General features: G+C 46.7%; 1 long non-coding RNA gene across 1 annotated transcript in view; it reads right to left on the reverse strand.

Moving 5' to 3' along the window:
* The window catches only part of LOC141098096 (uncharacterized), a 32,198-nt gene extending 15,338 nt beyond the window's left edge, over positions 1 to 16,860 (reverse strand). The window contains exon 1 of the long non-coding RNA XR_012234147.1: positions 16,773 to 16,860. This is a non-coding gene — a long non-coding RNA (uncharacterized lncRNA). The remainder of the gene's footprint in view (positions 1 to 16,772) is intronic.
* Positions 16,861 to 17,558: the final 698 nt, after the last annotated feature.

Below are 17,558 nucleotides of genomic sequence, written 5' to 3' on the forward strand. Positions count from 1 at the left end.
CCTAGGAGACCAGCCATTGCTGCAGCACTGCCTGGTTTCCTACGCAGCTGTAAACTATGAAATAAAAGAGACAACTGTTCTTGAGGGCAAATGATTTATAAAAGGCTTTTCCAGGAACAAAAAAACAAATTTATCTGTCTGTCCCTGTAATTGTGCAGGGCTGTCCTTGCTGTCACAATCCCGTCACTCACGGTGTCCTAGGGATTGCAGGGGCGTACCGAGCTGTCAGCATTGTGAGTGATAGATTGGCCTCCTATAGTATGCAGAGGGGTGCTGGTCTGTCAGTTTTGTGTATGGGATTTCCTTCCGCCCAATAAGGCTGGATCTGCTGGAAATCATCCAAGTGTCGCTCTTTCAGGGTGATTGCTTGGACTTTTAACTGGCTGGCTTATGCTAGGACTATTGCCAGCCGTAGCTTTCAGATCAGAGTTGTGTTTCTCTGTGCTCTGAACTCTCATTTTGTGATCTTTGTTGCCGGACCTTGGATGTGCCTTTTGTCTATCTGTTTGTATTCTGTCTTTTGTCTTGACGCACTTGACTTTGGAGTTTTGACCTGGGACTGTAACCTGACTATGCCTTTGTCTCTTCCTTTTGTTTATGTTGTACCCTTCTGGCTCTAGACCCCAGACTCCTTGACTTCACTGACTCACGGCTTGTCCGCGAGAAGTGACTCAGCGTCACACCTACAATTTTTTGTCTACTATTTAGCCTCTAGCAGATATCATTGTGGTCTGTTATTCTATATGTCCTCAACTTGTCAGTTCTTCCTTTGTTCTTCTAGACTACTATTCCCAAAGGTACATCTACCTACAGAGCACCATACTGAGACTCCTATAAAGTCTCAAGATGGATATAGCATTGCACACACAGATTTTTCTTCCTAACATTGCTCCCACTTCAGCTAATGTGTGTAATTGCATAATGGGGTCATTCATTCTGATGTAACCAAGAACTCTAGAATAATTTTACAGTTTCAGACTATGGAATGCCGTAATATAGTGATAGTAGCAGCAGACACTATAATAGCATTTAGAAATGGTATGGATGCTTTCCTAATAACCAATGACATTGAGGGTTATAAATGATCTAGCCGTATAATGTGTAATTATTTGGTTGAGAGAAACTGAACTTGATGGACCTGTCTTTCTTAAACCTGTGGAACGTTCCTCTCACCGGTCTAAATTCACAACCTGATATGATTACTTGTTCTGTACGGAGCATGCAATGTGCTCTTCATTCTCTCTTCATCCCTGTACACATCCCCAAGTCACTGTAAACTTACTCAGGATCATAGGCCATACCCCCTATGACTTTACCTCTCACTCCCTCCCTGTGCACATCCCCAGTCACTGTAAACTCGATCAAGATCACCGGTCACGCCCACAATGGCATCACCAAAGCACAGACAGGAATTCTCTCTATTTTGTGCTTTGAATGGAGCAGGAAGTAAGGAGCTCAAGGTCACATCACCAAATGTTACATCTCAGGAACTGGGCAGAATTTTAATAGGAAGTCATTTATGAAGTTTTTAAATTTCTGACAGGCTTTAAAAATTTGCATGTCAAGAAAATCTCTTTAATAAAAAGTAAATAGTAAACTTGGTTATTTTTCCAAGCACTTTGCAATTTTATCCATTAAAGAACTTGAGAACAACCCATTAATAGCAAAAATATTTGAAGTGTTAAGCTATAACCCCGTTGGCCCACAATACATGGCCATAGCTGTTGAGGGATGGGAAAGATGATGTGATGTGTCCGAGGAAGGCGGTGGGGTGGAGATATTTTGATTTTTGTATTTGTAAAAATATAAAGCTACTCACCGCTTCTTTCCTCTACTAATCCAGCGTTGGCACGCCGATGGTCATTTGATCTTTATTTGCAAATGCTAAGCCTGGGACTGCTGCTGTCAATCAGTGTCCACAGCGGTCACTACAGGCATCAGCAGGGCCGGATTGGGACTGAAAATCAGCCCTAGCACACAAACCAATGCAACCCACATACAAGTCGCTATTCTTAAATAGTAAATAAATGTATCTTCCATGCAACCTTTACTGTACAGCTTGTAGGTGAGAACAGTAAGGCCTCTTCACACTTCAGTTGTTTGACGTCAGTCAAAATCCGCCAGGTTTATAAAAAAACGGATCCGCCTTTTTTTTTTTTTGAGGATATTTTTTTTCCCATAGACTTGCATTAGCGGCGGATTATGACTGATCGTCCTCCGTTGCATCTGTTTTTTGACGGATCTGTTTGTTTTTTAGCATCTGCCATCTGGAGTAGACAGACTAGGGAATGTTTTTTCAGCGGCACACCCACTATTTTAAACTGCGCATGCCCAGAACATTTATTCTGTCATGCATTTTAACCCCAAATGCCGTTCTGGCAGTGGCGAATCTCTCTCCTCTCTCTCTCTTCCCGTGCATTCTTTTTTTGCATAGCGGAAATGGATCAGTTTTTTCACACTTTGGGGGTTTGCAACTGACGTCAACTGATGTGTGAAACAGGCCCATGGGAGTTTAATAGGTGAAAAATGACTTTTTCTTTAAAAGTTGGGAGATACAGCATTCTGTAACTGTGCCTATGCCCTGTGACCCCGCTGGCAATTTTTGGTTTTGGAAGGAGGAATCATAATTAAGACGTCCTCAATACCTTCCCTAGGTGCAGGAGGACCTAACGTCACTACATATTATTTATACACTCAGCCCATACTCCAATATTGTTAAAGGGGTTTTGCACCCAGTGCACGTTGTTAGCAGTGCAGCTCGCCGAACACTAACAGAGTGTAATGTTGGGATTCGGCTTTACCAGGTGGTGCAGACAGTTGTTACGTAACCATAACTTTGTGATTTGCCAAACACATTCTCATTACTTCTCCTCCAATTCTCTTACTTTTCTACTGATGGAGGCAGACGAGAACTTGTTTGGCGCAGTGAGGGCTCACTCACACTGGCGTATAATACGGCAGAGTGCTGTGTGATGTTTATCAGATAGCACTCAGCCCAATGTTATACTATGGGCCAGAGCAGATCTGCGTTATTTTCTTCAGTCCAAATAGGTCTGAAATTTGCAGCATGCTGCGAGTGACTTCGGAATTTGGATCACCCGTACAAGTCTATGGGTGCGTGGGACACATTGGACTTCACTCTGACGTCATTCAACTACAGTCTGATTTAAGCTGACGCAGACAATGGAGAAGGTGGCGACATTAAGTTCTCAGTCTCCTCCACACCTGTTATACCATACTCTCATGCGAGAGAAGCAGATCAAAGTAAACTGACACTGATCAGACGCGGATCATAGTGTGACCAAAGTAATTACCATAATCCATCTGATTCTCTGGCAATCAGCAATCATGTGAACAAGCCCTTAATGTTATCACCACAAAGAAAATTAAAGCAGTTGTCGCCCTACTAAAAACGGACAGTTCTCCAGCCAGACCTCCACCAGGAGCTTATTTGGCCTAAAAGATCTGATTTATATAGGGACTGACTGTCCAGCACTGATAGAAACCAGATGTTCTTGGCCAAATAAGCTCCTGGTGAAAACCGGTTGGAGGACTGGCCGTTTTAGTAGGGAGAAAACGTAATTATCATCAGCACCAAGAGTTAGCGACGAGCCAGGTTTGTACCAGAGGAGGGAAACATGAGTATTTAAAGGGGTTCCCCACTACTTTAACACTGATGACCTATCTTAGGACAGGTGATCAATGTCTGATCGGCGTTGCTGCGACAATTGGCACCATTGGCAGATCAGCCGTTCTCAGTGCCGGCGGGAACTGCTCAGTTACAGAACTGCACAGCAAAGCTCAATCTACTGTAAAGTGGCCACAACCGGGTTCTGCACATCCGCCCCTTAGTGATTTGAATAGGTCACGAATGTGCAGTACGCGGCCGTGGCCAGTATACAGTAGACAGCTGTGCCGTAACTGAGCAGTTCCAGCTATCACCAAGAACAGCCAATCGGCAGGGATGCCAGGAGTCACACCCACACAGATCAGACATTGATGAGATAAGGATAGGTCATCAATGTTAAAATAGTGGGCATTCTCTTTAAATTTACTACATTTGTCTCTGGGATGGGATAGAATCCTACCTCATCCAGTGACCCAGATTGCTTCAGATTGGGGCAGGAATGACAACATACTGCAGCTGACTGATGGTCTGGAGCCACATGGGGTCCCAGAGCAAAAGTCCTAATAGCCCTGCAAATTCTGTGATAGCCCCATATATAATGGCATCACATACAGTACGATGGCCCCACATATAATGGCATCACATACAGTACACTGGCCCCACCTGTATTCTCCCAAATAGTATACTGGCCCCACCTGTAATCCCCCATATGGTAAGCTGGCCCCACCTGTAGTCACCTATATAGTACGCTGGAGCCACCTGTCATCCCTCATAAAGTACACTGGCCCCACCTGTTTCATCCCCCATATAGTACATTGGCCCCACCTATTTCATCTACCATATAATACGCTGGCCCCACCTGTAGTCCCCCATATAGTACGATGGTCCCACCTGTCATCCCCAAAAAAGTACACTGGCCCCACCTGTGTCATCCCCCATATAGTACACTGGCCCCACCTGTGTCATCCCCAATATAGTACACTGGCCCCACCTGTGTCATCCCCCATATAGTACCCTGGCCCCACCTGTGTTGTACCCCATGTAGTACACTGGCCCAACCTGTGTCATTCCCCATATAGTATGTTGGACCCTGATGTAGTCCCTCATATAGCAGACTGGCCCCATATGTCATCCTCCATACAGTACACTGGCCCCACATGTCATCCCCCATACAGTACACTGGCCCCACATATCATGCCCCATACAGTACACTGGCCCCACCTGTCATCCCCCATACAGTACACTGGCCCCACATGTTATCCCCCATACAGTACACTGGCCCCACATGTCATCCCCCATACAGTACACTGGCCCCACATGTTATCCCCCATACAGTACACTAGCCCCACATGTCATGCCCCATACAGTACACTGGCCCCACCTGTCATCCCCCATACAGTACACTGGCCCCACATGTTATCCCCCATACAGTACACTGGCCCCACATGTCATCCCCCATACAGTACACTGGCCCCACATGTTATCCCCCATACAGTACACTAGCCCCACATGTGGTCCCCTACATAGTACTGTTTGATTTATAAAAAAAAAGAATAAAAAAAGACACTCACCTTGTTCCCTGCTGCTCTGGCTCGGCCACGGCTGCAGCGTAACCAGGGCCGTGGCTGCAGCGTCACCAGGGCCGCAGCTGCAGCGTTACAAGGGCCGTGGCTGCAGCATCACCAGGGCTGTGGCTGCAGCGTCACCAGGGCCGCAGCTGCAGCGTTACAAGGGCCGCGGCTGCAGCATCACCAGGGCCGTGGCTGCAGCGTCACCAGGGCCGTGGCTGTAGGATCACCAGGGCCGTGGCTGCAGCGTCACCAGGGCCGTGGCTGCAGCGTCACCAGGGCCGCGGCTGCAGCGTCACCAGGGCCGCGGCTGCAGCCTCATCAGGGCCGCGGCTGCAGCTTCACCAGGGCCGCAGCTGCAGCTTCACCAGGGCCGTGGCTGCAGGGTCACCAGGGCCGTGGCTGCAGGGTCACCAGGGCCGTGGCTGCAGGGTCACCAGGGCCGTGGCTGCAGCGTCACCAGGGCCGCGGCTGCAGCATCACCAGGGCCGCGGCTGCAGCTTCACCAGGGCCGCAGCTGCAGCTTCACCAGGGCCGTGGCTGCAGGGTCACCAGGGCCGTGGCTGCAGGGTCACCAGGGCCGTGGCTGCAGGGTCACCAGGGCCGTGGCTGCAGCGTCACCAGGGCCGCGGCTGCAGCATCACCAGGGCCGCGGCTGCAGAATCACCAGGGCCGCGGCTGCAGCGTCACCAAGGTCGCGGGCAGGACATCAGAGTGTGCGCTCTCTGCCCACAGAATGCTCTGTCAGAACAGAATCAGTGCGTTCCTGGCTCCAGACACACGTGCGCCGTGCCGCCCCCGTTTATGCCAAAGCAGTCACCCGACAAATTAAAGGGCCTAGCAGCCATAAAAGCTGACTGGCGGCCCCCGAAACAGTGCCACACCGCGGCCCACCGGGCAAGTGCCCGGAAGGGCAGATTAGCAGTCCGGGCCTGAGCAGCAGTCTCCTGATATACCAATATCCTCACAATCATCACTGTACAGGGGTCTTATAATAACAGCACAGTGAGGCCATGTGCACACTGATTTTTTAGAGGCGTTGAAAATAGTTTTCTAGTGGGTAACCCTCCTTTTTAGGAGGATTTTTGCGTTGCCTGGCTATGCTCTCACGGTGAGTTTTTGGTGATGCTGGGTGTTTTCGCTCTTGTCAAAAACGCCCCATTTAACAATTCCAGCAAAGTGGACGGGATTTAGGCTATATGCACACGCTGTGGATTTGCATCTGCAGAACCGCAGGTAAAATGACCTGCGGTTTTACCGGTGTATTGCCCTGCGGTTTCACACCTGGACAATGGAGTAGGTGGTAAACCGCAGCAGAATCCGCAGAAAGAATTGACATGTCATTTATTTCTGCAGATTCAAAACCGCAGCTTTTTCGCAGTTAAAAATCTTCTGCCCACTCTGCTTCCTTTTTTCCTCAGCGTGAACCCACGGTGCGCGTTTCAGACCCGCAGCTGAGTTTTCTGTGAGGATTTTCCTCACAAATTCGTATTAAATCCTGAAAAACCCAGAGGTAAAAACCGCACGAGTTTTTACTAGGTTTCCACGACCGAAACGAATAAAAAACGCACATAGTCGGCATGTGACTGAATCAATAAAGTTTTATTAAAACAAATATCAGGAAGCATCAGAAACAAAGCAGCTTTATTTAAAACCTGTCACCCAAAAAAGAGATAAAAACTGCAGCATCAAAAACTGGATAAAAATACATGTAAGTATTTACTTAATAGGGGCCGAAAATCTGCGACATCAAAAAATCACCCAATACTCATCATGGGAACACAGCCTGAGGGTACTCAAACGTTTTCTGGTAAATCAGCGTCAAACCCACCTGTCCGAAAACGCTCAACAGGACATCAGATTTCTATGTAAGGCCGGGATCACACATGCGAGGAATACGGCCGAGTCTCGTACCTCAATACCTGACACTGCCGCCGGCACTCAGGAGAGGAGCGTGCGGCCATATAGCAATACATGGTGCCGCACGCTCCGCTCCCGAGAGCCAGCGGGAGTGCCGGGTATTAACATGCGAGATTCGGCGATATTCCTCGCATGTGAGATCCCGGCCTAACAATGTCTCACTGTTCAGATGTTTTTGAGCATCTTTTAGCCGATTCATGTTTCAAAAGACGCCAAGCGGTTTAGGGGACTGATCCAACCGTTTTTCAGGAGGTTTAAACTAGGTAGACGCGCTGCGCTTTACGCTACAAGTCAATGGGAAAGCTCAAAAGACACCCTGGGCAGGAGAAAAAATAACACCTGGCAGATGACTGTAAAAAAGGTGAGACAAAATGATGGAAAACACTAGAAAAAAATGCACCAAAAACATACGTACTTTTACTCAGCATTATTCCTGCCAACACCATGGTTTCTGCTGCAGAAAAATCTGCTGCAAATTCTCTTTACATGCATATAGCTATAGGCTATGTTCACATACAGTGTTTTTGCATTTTAGCAGTAAGAGTTGTGAGATTTCAGGAATTGCAGATTTTGCTGAGATTTTACAGCAGGTTTTTTTGCTGCTTTTTTGGTGAATAAAACTAACTTTTTATTAAACATGTACCGTAGACAAATCAAACGTAATCCACACACAAAAGGCAGTAAAAATGCAGCAAAAACACAAAAAATGCTGTAAAAATATAGCAAAAACACACAAAGCGGTAAATATGCAGGATAAAAAAAAACAAAAAGCAGTAAATATGCAGCAAAAACTGACAAAAAAGCTGTAACAATGAGGCAAAATACACAAAAGCAGTAAAAATGCAGCAAAAATACAAAGCAGTAAATATGCAGAAAAAAAAACAAAAAAGCAGTAAAAATGCAGCAAAAACACACAAAAAAGCAGTAAAAAAATGCAGCAAACACACACAAAGCAGTAAATATGCAGGAAAAAAAACAAAAAAGCAGTAAAAATGCAGCAAAAACACACAAAAAAGCAATAAAAAAATGCAGCAAACACACACAAAGCAGTAAATATGCAGGAAAAAAAACACAAAAATCAGTAAATATGCAGCAAAAACACACAAAAAAGCAGTAAAAAATGCAGCAAAAACACCAAAAAGCTGTAAAAATGTAGCAAAAACATAAAAGCAGTAAAAATGTAGCAAAACAAAAAAAACACTAAAAATGCAGCAAAAACACACACAAAGCAGTAAATATGCAGGAAAAAAAAACACAAAAAGCAGTAAATATGCAACAAAAACACACAAAAAAGCAGTAAAAATGCAGCAAAAACACCAAAAAGCTGTAAAAGTGTAGAAAAAACATACAAGCAGTAAAAATGTAGCAAAACAAAAAAAACACTAAAACTGCAGCAAAAACACACACAAAGCAGTAAATATGCAGGAAAAAAACACAAACATCTGTAAATATGCAGCAAAAACACACAAAAAAAGCAGTAAAAATGCAGCAAAAACACCAAAAAGCTGTAAAAATGTAGCAAAAACATAAAAGCAGTAAAAATTTAGCAAAACACAAAAAAACACTGAAAAAACCACACACAAAGCAGTAAATATGCAGGAAAAAAAACACAAAGCAGTAAATATACAGCAAAAATAGACAAAAAGCTGTAAAATTGCAGCAAAAGCAGACAAAAATCCAGTAAATATGCAGGAAAAAAACAAAAAGCAGTAAATATACAGCAAACACAGACAAAAAAAGCTGTAAAAATGCTTTGAACACATTTTTACTGTCAAAAGAGCAAGTTTTTATTTAGAAAAACATGCTGTAAAAACATGAATATAGCCTTTTACAGTAAAAAAAGAAACAGCTACTAAGTTACTAAACAGCTTTTATACAAAAATATTTTTAGTCTGTGTTTTTTGTATGCGCAACGTAAAAAAAAAATGTCAGCGATTTACGGACTAAATGTGCATGTAAGGCTAGTTTCACACTAGCGTTTATGAGCGCAGCGACGGCCTGCGCACGGCCGCCGCTAAGCCCCGCCCCTGCCGCGCCCCCACCGGTAGCTCCGCCCACCGGCGCATGACGCTGCATGCGCCCTGCGTCCCCTATCTTTATCACAGGTGGCGCAGGCCGAGCTGCAGTTTGGTTGCGTCGGCGCACCGTCGAAAAGGCGCATGCGCCGCCAAACGCATACTGCGCACGGCCTGCGCCCCCTGTGATAAAGATAGGGGACCCAGGGCGCATGCAGCGTCATGCGCCGGTGGGCGGAGCTACCGGCGGAGGCGCGGCAGGGGGCGGGGCTTAGCGGCGGCCGTGCGCAGGCCGTCGCTGCGCTCATAAACGCTAGTGTGAAACTAGCCTTACAGCAATACCTTGTTTCAGCACTTATCACCTTATCCGAGCATGTTTGCTCATCAGTAGAAATAACCCTTTAAATCTCAAAAGACCTGTGTTTATACATAACAGTATGTTTTTTTTTTTATCATTTCCCTCGTTTTCAAGTTCTTTATTGTTTAGCAGATGCAGGTTTATATGATGGGATTTTAGGGTAACAAGCAATAATTTTAAGGTAATCATCAAAGATTCTATGAAAGCGAATTCTGGCCGACCGTGTGATCGGGACACGGTTCGCACTGGACGATGATTGGGAATATTTCCTCAATATAATATTACACAATACGTCTTTACAGGTTTTCTATAATTATTGCCCCTTTATAAGAGGATCTTTAGGCAGCTGCACATTTGCCTGCACTTCTCTTGGGTCAGAACAAGTATGAAACAACTCACAATACCAAAACTTCTGTCTGCACTCTGCCTCTGTACTAGTAGTATACTGCCAAGCTCAGGATTGTCTTCCACTTTCACATCCAGTAATTAAACCTGATCCTCAGTGGGTTCTATGACACCTCGGGTGGAAATGTCGCATATTTTTTTCCAGCTTTCCATTGCTGTAGAGAACATTGTACTCATGTGAAGAATAAGACTGGATCATTAAGAACCACAGACTGGGCTATACACAGAAGTCTGGGGGCCCCATAATAAAGCTTTCATTTGAACAATGTATCTGGTTCTTGAGATTGCATTGGGGGCCTAATGGGGGTCTAACTACTTAGATGCCATGGCTGTTGTTCACTGCAGCATCTAAGGGGTTACACTGCTGCGATGAGAGTTATCTCAGATCACAGCACTCTAATGCAATATGCTGTAATTGTAAGGGCTTGTTCACATGTCTAATTTTCTCGTACAAGTGCTTTCCGCGGTTTTCATGGATGGCACTTGTACCTATGTAAGGGTATGTGCACACATAGTTTTTTGTCTCTGCGGATTTTGTAGAGAAAACCGCAGGAAATCCGCAGGACAAAGTGCTGCGGTTTTTCTGCGGTTTATCTGCGGTTTTGCCCTGCGGTTTCACACCTCATAATGGATGAGGTGTAAAACCGCAGCGTTTCTGCACCAAACAATTGACATGCTGCGTTTTGAAAACCGCAGCAAAACCGCGCAGAAAAAAACGCAGCATGTGCACAGCTTTTTTTTATTTCCATAGGAAATAAAGGTACTGTACAACGCAGCAAAATCTGCTGCGTTTCTGCAGAGCCAAAAACGCTGCGGAAACGCAGCAGAAACCGCAAAGTGTGCACATACCCTTAGTCTATGGGGCTGTGTACATGCTTTCTTCAGACTGTGTGGTCCATGAAAACATGTCTGATTTAGATCTGAGCGTTGGATCAAAATCGTCAATATAAGGCTAGTTTCACACTAGTGTTCTTGTGCGCAGTGCAGGGCTGCCGCTAAGCCCCGTCCCTGGCCACGCCCCCTCCGGTCAGTCCCTCTGATCGCATGAGGCTGCATGCGATCAGCGTATCCTATATTTAGCGTTGGATACGCTGATCATGCACTGACCGTGCGCTGGTCTGATACTGCTGTCACTGCGCCCTTTTGGCGCTGCGCCCAGAGCACAAAAACGTGCTGTGTTGCATTTTTGTGCTCTGGGCGCAGCACCAAAAGGGCGCAGCGACAGCAAAATCAGACCAGAGCACGATCAGCGCATCCAACGCTAAATATAGGATACGCTGATCGCATGCAGCCTCATGCGATCAGAGGAGGAACTGACCGGAGGGGGCGCGGCCAGGGGCGGGGCTTAGCGGCGGCCCTGCGCTGCGCCCAAGAACGCTAGTGTGAAACTAGCCTAAGTCTATGGGTCCGCAATAAAAATTGGACCACAGGCGGATGACATCTTTTCACGGCCTGTCAGAACGGAGAAGGTGGATTTACTTATTTTTTTCTCTTCATGTGCAAGAAAAACTGATGACACTCAGACCAAACACTGATCAAAATAATCAGTCAGTTTTTCTTGTATGGGGAAAAATCAGACATATGAGTGAGCCCAAAAGCTGCGCATCCAAGATCCAGCTCAGTCACTTGCCTCAAGCTAAAAAAGGCAGAAGAGCACCACCTGCTGGTCAAAAACTGCATACAACTACTCTGAATTTTTATGACTTTTGCACTGGATTAGTGCAGAGGGGAAACAAAAATAGTATGGTGTTTACTTGTGGATGTTACCATTGCCTGTACCAACAATAACATACTGCCATGTGAGCTTCCGTGGCTACAATTTCTGTTTCCCCATCAGTATTTTTTGTTGATGATTGGTCAGACATCAGCTAATGATGGCAGAGAAGCACAGACACAAATGTACACCATGGCCTACACAAGGGTACACCGTGGCCTAAACAAAAGTACACATGGCCTACACAAGGGTACATCATGGCCTATACAAGGGTACACCATGCACCATAGCCTACACAAGGTTACACCATGGCCTACACAAGGGTACACCGTGCACCATGGCCTACACAAGGGTACGCCATGACCTACACAAGGGTACGCCATGGCCTACACAAGGGTACATCATGGCACAAAGGTTGGTGGAAGAATAAATAGAAAAACCTAAACAAATACCATGACACTTGGAAATTTGATCACAAGTTCACATACCATGGTGATTTTGGCCTGATAACATGCACAGAAGTTGACACAAATGGGTTTGACTGGCTAGTAAAGGTAGCATCCTCACCTGTGACCTGTTTGCTTGTAATCAGTGTGTGTGCATAAAAGCTGAGTGAATTTATGGGATCCAGACAGACTCTTACACCATTCATCCAGCCACTGACATTTCTGGATTGTGAGTCATGGAGAAAGCAAAAGAATTGTCAACACATCTACGGGAAAAGGTAGTTGAACTGTATAAAACAGGAAAGAGATGCAAAAAGATATCCAAGGAATTGATAATGCCAGTCAGCAGTATTCAAACTGTGATTAACAAATGGAAAACCAGGGACTCTGTAAAAACAAAACCACGGTCAGGTAGACCAACAAAAATGCTGTCCTCAACTGCCAGGAAAATTGATCAGGATGCAAAGAAAAACTCACAAATAGCATCAGCTGAAATACAGGACTCTCTGAAAACTAGCGGTGTGGCTGTTTCAAGATGCACAATAAGGAGGCACTTGAAGAAAAATGGGCTGCATGGTCGAGTCACCAGAAGAAAGTCATTATTGTGCAAATGCCACAAAGTATCACGCCTACCATACGCAAAACAGCACAGAGACAAGCCTCAAAACTTCTGGAACAAAGTAATTTGGAGTGATGAGTGTTGTGAGTTCATTTTCCCCTTCGTCACTGAGGTCTGGTGAACTGCCTATTCTGGTAAAGAAAGGTAATGAGCCTGATTATCAGGCACCTGAGCGTAATGAGGATGACTGGCTGAGTGGAGTCACGGACTGGATATAAGGCTGCCGACGCCCTTCTGCCCTGCGGGTGATTTCTCTGTGGACTTCTAGGACAACAGGCTGATTCCTGCTCCTCTAAAGCTAAGTTTTCTGCTTTGCCTGTTTGCATTTGTGTTTTGTTTTTGTTTTCCTTGCTTTTCTGGATTCTGCCATTCCCTGCTGGGGTGAGCTGAATCTCCTTTTGCCGGTTGCTCTGTCTTCAGAATATTCCTGAGTACTGACATAGCTTTTTTGAAGCCTAGCGTCTTCAGGGCCTTTTTCACTGTCAGTCTGTTGGCTCTTATTTTCATAGGGTTTTTTCACGGATTGCAGACAGCAGCCTTCCTGTCCTTTCCTATCTAGTTAGCTTGGGCCCCATCTTTGCTCAGTCTATCTTTCTGTCTGTGTTAGTGTTTTCATCTTGCTTCACCGTCATTATATGTTGGGGGCTGCCTATTGCTTTGGGGTCTGGTCTGGGGCAGTTTAGATTTCCCCTTTCTTTCTTTAGGCCTATTTAATTCTCCGGCTGTGATCGAGAGGTCTAGGGCATTGTAGGAACCCCCCACGGCTACTGTTAGTTGTTGTGGATAGGATCAGGGGTCTGCAATCCGATAGCTGCCAACCTCTCTGGTTTTCTGGACTTAGCTAGCATTTCTGTTTTTGCCTCCTACGGTGACTCAATCATAACAGATGAGACCAAAATTGAACTTTTTGGCCACAAGCATAAACGTTACATTTGGAGAGAGGTCAACAAGGCCTATGATGAAAGGAATACCATTCCTACAGTAAAGCATGGTAGTGGATTGCTGATTTTTTTGGGGACGTGTGAGCTACAAAGGCAGAGGAAACTTGGTCAAGCTTGAAGGAAAGATAAATGCAGCACGTTAGCAGCAAATACTGGAGGCAAATTTGCAATCATCAGCCCGGAAGGTGCACATGGGAAGTACTTGGACGTTCCAACATGGCAACAATCCAAAACCCAAGGCCAAGTCGACCTGTCATTGGCTACAGCTGAACAAAGTGAAGGTTCTCTAGTGGCCATCTCAGTCTCCTGACCTTTAATATCATTCAACCACTCTGGGGAGATCACAAGCGCTCAGTTCATGCTAGACAGCGCCATAATTACAAGAACTGGAGGCTTTTTTGCCAAGAAGAGTGGGCAGCTTTACCATCTGAGAAAATAAAGAACCTCATCCACAACTACCACAAAAGACTTTAAGCTGTCATTGATGCTAGAGGAGGCAATACACGGTATTAAGAAATGGGGTATGTGAACTTGTGATCAGTGTAATTTGGATGTTTTGGGTTGTCATTATGATTTAAAAAGAGAAAACACAGTAGTTTGATAATAAATGGCTTCACCCAACCACTAACCATGAGTGGAGAAAAAGTTTTGGTGCTATCATTCATATTCTCTGAAAAAAGGCCAAGAAAGCAAAAATTCTGCAGGGGTATGTAAACTTTTGAGCACAGCTGTATATATATCATCATTATCTTAAAGCATGCTCGAACAGAGGTGAAACACACACGAGAGAGAGCAGGGAGGATATGGATATCACCCCGCCATCACCAATCTGTGACGGAGCTTACACAGTGGCAGCTCTCTGGCACCTCCCTTACCCTCAGGTCAGTCAGGGACCTGCACCTAGGATAAGTAGTCGCCAGAGAGGCTGCCCTGCAGGGCCGGACTGGGACAAAAAAGCAGCCCTGTCACACAGACTCTACCAGCCCACAAACTATAACACTTCTCACCCCGATCAGTGAATTTTTGCTATACTTTGTCATCCCCTCATCACTCTCCTAAAAGGAGATATTTGAAGACCCACATGTGAATGGCGCCACAGTGCGTATGATCGACCCCAGCTGCATTTACATGGTGCTCTACAGACTTCCGATTTTCAGGATCATGAAGGTCCCAGCAGTCGGATCCAGGGGCGGACTGGGACTAAAATTCAGCCCTGGCATTTGAAGTTACACAGGCCCACTAGTCACATGGTCATATCTTTGCACACTTGTAGGTTACAAGAAGTGAGAGGAGATTAACACGGCTATATAACATGTAGTCAGAGCTGTGCCCAGTATTTCAGCTCAGTCCTATTTGTTGCTTTTAGTTGCAGTACTCCTCCCAAAGCTCTGTCCCCCTTTGTATGCACGGTGACAGAATTCCTGGCAGAACTGCTATCCATTGGGTAACAAGACCCCCTGGTCATAGCAGCCCCTATCATACCTCCCAACTTTTGAAGAAGGAAAAGAGGGAGAAAGACAGCGGCGCGCTGCGTGCGCCGCTGCAAATTTTAGGCCATGCCCCAGCTACATCCATTTCGCAACTAGTCACACCCATGTCCACACCCAACCGCACCCATTTAGCACTGCTGATCACACTGACTGGTACTGAGGGCACAGTGGCTGGCATTATGGGCACACTGACTGGCACTAAGGAAGAGAGAAAACAGAGAGAGAGAAAAAAAAGAAAACGGAGAGAGAGAGAAAAAAAGGAGAGCGCGAGAGAAAGAAAGAACAGAGAGAGAAAGAAAGAGGGGAAAGAAAGAACCGAGACAGAGAAAGAACAGAGAGAGAAAGAAAGTAGTAAAGTAAAGAAAGAACAGAGAGAAAGAGAGGAAAGAAAAAGAGGGGAAAGAAAGAACAGAGAGAGAGAGAAAGAAAAAAGAAAGATTGGAGAGAGAAAGAAAGAACAGAGAGAGAGAAAGAAAATGAGGGAAAGACAAAACAGAGAATGAGAAAGAAAAAACAGAGAAAGAAAGAAAAAGAGAGAATGAAATAAAGAAAGATTCTATAAAGATACTATAGCAGCCCGGCTCCCATTGTAGTGCCCACCTAAGCCTCCCAATGCAGGACTTATCATGATCCGCTCACATGGCCGGCATCCCTGATTCCAAGGCGATCCCGCTGTCCGCGCTGGCGGAGGACATGGTGACGGAGCTGAAGCATTCCTAGTTCCGTCACAATCTCCTCATGAAATTATCTCATTTCCGGTCAGCTTCCAGCATATCACTTCCGGTGGAACGTCATGTGTGAGTTTTAAAATGCTCCTCTGGGCACCGCCATGTACTCTTGTGTCCGTGGGAAAAGCCCGCTTTGTATGCTTCGTACACACTTGGCTCCGCTCCGTACATCCCGTACACATATGGCTCCACTCCGTACACACGCTGCTCCGCTCTGAATACCCCATACACATGCGGCTCCGCTCCGTACACCAAGTACACACACGGCTCCGGTCCGTACACCTCGTACACACACGGCTCCTCTCCGTACACACGCGGCTCCTCTCTGTACATCCCGTACACACGCGGCTCCTCTCCGTACACCCCGTACACACGCGGCTCCGCTCCGTACACCTCGTACACACGCGGCTCCGCTCCGTACACCTCGTACACATCCAGCTCCGCTCCGTACACACGCGGCTCCTCTCCGTACACCTCGTACACACGCGGCTCCGCTCCGTACACCTCGTACACATCCAGCTCCGCTCCGTACACACGCGGCTCCTCTCCGTACACCTCGTACACACGCGGCTCCTCTCCGTACATCCCGTACACACGCGGCTCCTCTCCGTACACCCCGTCCACACGCGGCTCCGCTCCGTACACCTCGTACACATCCAGCTCCGCTCCGTACACACACAGCTCCTCTCCGTCCACCCCGTCCACACGCGGCTCTGCTCCGTACAACCTGTACACACACGGATCCGCTCCATACACCTCGTACACACACGGCTCCTCTCCGTACACCTCGTACACACATGGATCCGCTCCATACACCTCGTACACACACGGCTTCTCTCCGTACACCTCATACACACACTACTCCGCTCCGTACAACTCATACACACACAGCTCTGCTACATCTACCCTGTAAACCCCTCCTGACCCCACACATACTTACCTCATCCAGCACCATGACAACCAGCACAGCAGAGTCCGGCAGACACCAAGAGGCAAGGCTGAGCTCACAGGACCGGTGATGAGGTCACAGGAGGGGCAGAGTCAGGGGTCACATGATCAGGTGTCTGTACAAAGGCTCCTGATCATGTGACCCCTGACTCCTCCCCTCCTGTGACCTCATCACAGGTCCTGTGTACAGAGAAGAGAGCAGGCAAGCGACGCTGTGAGTGGCTCCGGGGGGGAGGTCTCAAGCTAGGTCGAGGATGGGGTGCGTGGCGGCTTATCTCCCTGCTGCCGTGCCCGCAGAGGGCCGGCGGCAGGAACAACAGCCAGCTGGCAAGAGGCCAGATGAGCGGGCGCTGCCGCCCGCGGCCCACATGACAGCGGCCAAGCGGGAAAATGCCTGGTTGGTTATATTACCAATCTGGGCCTGGTCGGATCTCCAGGAATTGGAAAGTTATCCCCTCTCCAGAGGAGAGGGGATTACTTGGGATAATCCATTTAAACAACTTTTCCAATATTTTATTTTTATTTGGCCATAGTAATATTAAAAATACTAAACCGATATTGACCCTCGCAAAGTCCAATGTCGACAGGAGAAGTGGTACTGTGCAGTTCATACAGGGCCGGCTCCAGGTTTTTGTGGGCCCCGGGTGAAAGTCTCAGTGGGCCTCTTTAACACGTACCACAATTCATAATGCACAGATACAGCAAAGAAATATAGGTATACAATGCCAAAGATTTCACTTCTTCCATTACATGACTGATATCTATTGTACATTCTACA

The sequence above is a fragment of the Dendrobates tinctorius genome, unplaced genomic scaffold (genome assembly GCF_039654945.1).
Source record: "Dendrobates tinctorius isolate UK_male_01 unplaced genomic scaffold, ASM3965494v1 ptg000086l, whole genome shotgun sequence".
NCBI lineage: Eukaryota > Metazoa > Chordata > Amphibia > Anura > Dendrobatidae > Dendrobates > Dendrobates tinctorius.